Consider the following 4,690-nt stretch of genomic DNA (forward strand, 5'->3'; position numbering starts at 1 on the left):
TTTTTATATTTGTAAATTGTGTTTTTTTTAATTTTTTTTAAATAGATTTTTAGTAAATTTTTACATATGTTTTAAATTTTGTTCATTAATTTTTTTGTACCTGTTTGCTTGCTTACCCTTGCTCTAACCTCAGCGGCGCTTTCTTAATCAGTCGCCTGTTCTGTTCGTCGCGTTCTTAACTAACGCAAACATCTTTATCTCTAATGTCGACTTTCGCAGCTACTTTCAGATATCTGTTATTCCCGTTAGCGCGCTCATAGAAATTCTTCAGCTTTTGTGTTTAATTTAGCTTTGTGTTTTTATTGCAATTGTTTGTGATATTAGAATGCTTACGTGTGTATGTGTGCGCCTTCGTTAAGCCGATAACTTCGCACTTTTATAAAATCGCATTGTTTTATATTCTTTGCTTTTCTTCGCAATTTGCCATTATTATTATTGTTGTTGCCTTTTTTCGTCGCTTTGCGTAATCGCACACGCACCTGTTAATCGCATTGAGAAAATGTCTTTGGCCGCCGCTAAAACTCACCGGTGTCTGTTGCTTCTTCACCCGCTTCACTCATTTTTTTCCAGCTTATCTACATCTTTAACCTTTTTCTCGCTAATTTCCTTCGTTTTTCGTTTTAAATACGAATCGTCTGCTGCAACACTATTTTCATCTATTTCTTTTCAGTTTTTTAAAAGCGTTTGTTATGGTTTGCTGCGGATTTATCTATTCGCATTGTATACATATATGTACTTATATACATATGTGTTTGTATGTATGTTAACGATATGTTGTCCCACTTATCTCAACGAGCGTGAAATGAAAAATCCAATTCCATTGCGTTATTTTTCCGGCTTCCAAGCCATATACTCGTACACTCTATTGCCTATTTAGCTCTCCTATTATTCGATTTAATTCCTCTGCGTTTCCTGCGCTCTGCCGTCGTTCCTCGCTGGACTTTCCTGTTTTGTTTTGTTATGCCTTTGCGTTTGTATACAATTTTACGATTGCTTTTGAAGCTAAGCTAAGCTTTTAAGAATACTGAGTCTTCGCTTGACTTTCGTTTTGTTAACAGTTTCTGGTTTAATACACAATAACTTTTGCTTTATCGATTTGGCCACATATTTTGCACAATAAATTGCTCAGCACACAAATGGCTTTCAAGCAGTTGCGATCGTCTGTAGAAATCTATTTAACTAGCTATCGTGATATAGTCTTCCACTCTACTTGAGCTCTTTTTCATCCTATTTCCCAACAAGAAAGTCTAATCTTATAGCGTTCGACAGGTCGGAACAAGGCCCCGAATGTAGTTCTACTATAACAAAGCTTAACTGAAATTTCAGAAGCTAATGGTAGAAGACATAAGGGGGTATTCTGGTCTAGACGCATGAAATTTAGGCATTTTTTAAACTAAGATAAAAAAAAATGAAAAACATTTTTACTATCCATTTTTTATATGTTTTTTGTTGACATTTTAATAATATAAAAAAAAAAATTGCCAGAACAAAAACCAAAATTCGTCGAGATACGGGCCGGTGGAGTGGGGGCTTCAAAAAAAAAAAACGGTGCGTTCTGCTTGACTTTATTTCAAACCTTGTAGAGATCTAAAACACAAAAAACAAGAAGATTCTTCATAGTAAGGGTGTCGTTATCGTGTTGACCATTTTCAAAAAAATAAATAAATTAATAAATAAAATGGCGTCGATTTGAAAAAAAAAAATTTTTTTTGACCCAATTTTTTTTACCTTTTCGAATTTTTTAAAAATACTTCATATCAAAATTTTTGGAAATCCAAGGCAGACACGATAGAGCATTGTATAAAAAAGAAATATACCAAATTTCAAAGGAATCGCTTCAATAGAACTTGAGATATCATGTCAACCACCTCAAGAAAAGTAGTTTCGAGAAAAACGCGTTTAAAGTTTAGGAGACAATTCTAGTGAACACGTACGCCCCTCACAAAGTCGGCTGTATCTCCGAAAATAAGTCGAGGTCATATTTTTGATAGTCTAAACTTACAAAATATGCATACAAAAAATCGACTTTTGTCAAAATCCTAGACCAGAGTACCCTCTTAAAACTTGTCGGTGAACGTCTCAACTTCTGCGGCATCTTTTCAATTTCTGCGTAGTTTTTGCACTAAAATTCGTCTTCTTTGAAATTTCTTTGTTTCTCTTATTCCTCTAACATTTAGTTTGATCATTGGAAATGTGTTTAGGGTGTTGTATACTGGCAGAACCAAAAACAAAAAAAAAAACGAGAGGATCACACCATCTCATTTTCATTTCTCAAACGATTTCCCGACAAATCTCTTAGCCTTTCCAACTATTCGACGAGAGTATGCGGGACATACGTCAAAAAGAGGAATCCACATAGTTTTTATTCACAAACAACTTTGTTGTGAATAAAGAGTTCTATTTGGCGGTATTGAGGCGTTTGCGTGAGAACATATGTCGAATTCGGCCGGAATCATGGATTTTACACTATGATAATGCATCGAGCCACAATGGTGACCGAAATTAAAGCCAAAAACGCAAAGATACCATCGATAAACCACCGCGAAATTGCCGCTCCGTTGTACCCGTTTTCAGTCGCATGAAAAGACAAAATCAACTTCGCTGAAGGAGCTGAAGGCCATTCCAAAAAGTGCTTAATAAAAGTGTTTCGGGAACTGGAAAAATCGTTGACATACCTAAGTCTACCAAATTTGTTAACACCACAGAAGCCAGCAATCTTATCACTCCTAAATTTATTTTTTATAGCATGCCTATTCTGTAGGCCACATTACCTTAGCCTTTACCATTTTTGTACCGCTTATCGCTATACAGCGCACATTTTTGTTCACATAATTTACGGTATTGATATCAAATTTGTTTTTGTGCCCTTATGATCTTGTCATTTCATAAAAATATATGCACATATACTTTAAAAAAAATTGCATGCTGATAACAGCAATGACTGCATAATCATGTACGAAAATATATAGCGTCTGATTTTATGCAAGTAAACAGGCAATTTTAATAAAAAAAATAATTTAATTTTTACTTTAATATTTTTGCATTGAAAACTGGCCTGTGAGCTGTTCATTCAAAAATTAATTGCTTTCTGCGCTTATATGTGTGTATGTTTGTATATGCTTATATTTAAGTATCGTTTTCGTGTAAGTCGCTTTAGTTTCCAAATTTTAGTAGCTCGACTACAAATTTCAATTAGTTTTTCCCGGAAGTCTTATAAACGCACACACAGCAACTTACTGAGCTTTTGGTTGTCTGCGCTTTTCCACAAATCACTTCCTCTACTCTCTACTATCGCCAAGGTTTGTTACATTTCGTGCCGCAGCCGCAAAACTCTTATCAAGTTGCACATCGTACGCCTCTGTCGTCATGTAATCCGATGTGCATTACAAAAATATAAAATATTATTTTATAGAAATTATGTTTTAAGTAGTGAAAGAGTGGTTGGGAGACTGTAGAAAAGTGTGATTGACTGCTTTCACTTATTTTTGTTGCTGTTTTATGCATCATACATATATTATAAATACAATTTATGACTCAACTCTGACGATAGCCTAATCTCATCGATCGAAGAAGTTTTCTCTACAGCAGATAACTGCCTGCTGTCATCCGACTTCTATTTATACATACTTACATTTCGATTTAATTTTCTCCCATATACTCTGGTTCTATGCATCTCATCCAAGCTTCTGAAACCAGCTACCAATTTACCATAAATCTGAAAGCTTCTAGCTTTATCAGCGGAGCTTCGTTCTCGGTGCAGCGCTTTAAGTCAAGTTCTTTGTATTCCTATTTCGAAAACCAGCTTTTCTGATTTTGCTTTGTAAAATTTACTTCACAGTTTATGAAATTAAATCTTAAAATATTTTTTTTTTTAATTTTTAAATTTATGTTATTTAAATTTTGTTTTTAATTGTATCAACTGTTTTTATACGCTGAATGAGGTAGTTTAAAATTGTCACCAGGTTTCGCCAAAGATCCTATAAAATATCTAAATCCATTTCGAGCTCGCCTACTTTTTAGAAAAAGAACATAGAAGCTTCAAATTTAATGTGGATGCTTATTATTACTCGAAAGAACATTCTTTGGCATTTATTTTTTGAAGATTGAAATGTTGGCCGCGGCTACGTCTCAAATAGTCCATCCGTGGAGTTCAATTTTCGATGACTCGTTCGAGCATTTTGACAGTAACTGGCGAATGATACGCGTGATGTTTGTCTCCCAGGCCTGAATCGTGAAAGTGAAATTATGTGCTCACGGAAGCGTCAGGCCCACAAACAAAAACGTCGGATCTTCTTGCAATTTTTCAAGAGTCCATAGACCGAAGCGATTTCGCTTGGGAAGGTTGGGTGGCTTTAGTTCTTGCACAAGCTGTGTTTTGTACGCTTTCAATTTATTCAAGTCATTCCATGGATCAGTTCGAGTTGCTGCGAACGGCGCCGAAACCTCTCTTCTTCGTGTATACTCTCAGTCGCGGCTATTGTAAGCCTTATACTTGCATCGCCCATTATACGGTATAAAAGAACACCTGGTCCCTCGGTTTTGGTGATGTGGATCTGATATTTTGCATGCGTTCTTTTCTCTTTAAGAAGCTGCTCATTTCTTTATCGCATTTTTAATTTCTTTTGTTTTCTTTTTTATTTCATTTTCTTGTAATTTTTTTCTTTGCTTTTTCTTTTTATTTCTTAAATTC

Source organism: Bactrocera latifrons, unplaced genomic scaffold (assembly GCF_001853355.1).
Source record: "Bactrocera latifrons isolate USDA-ARS-PBARC rearing strain unplaced genomic scaffold, ASM185335v1 scaffold_57, whole genome shotgun sequence".
Taxonomy (NCBI): Eukaryota; Metazoa; Arthropoda; class Insecta; order Diptera; family Tephritidae; genus Bactrocera; species Bactrocera latifrons.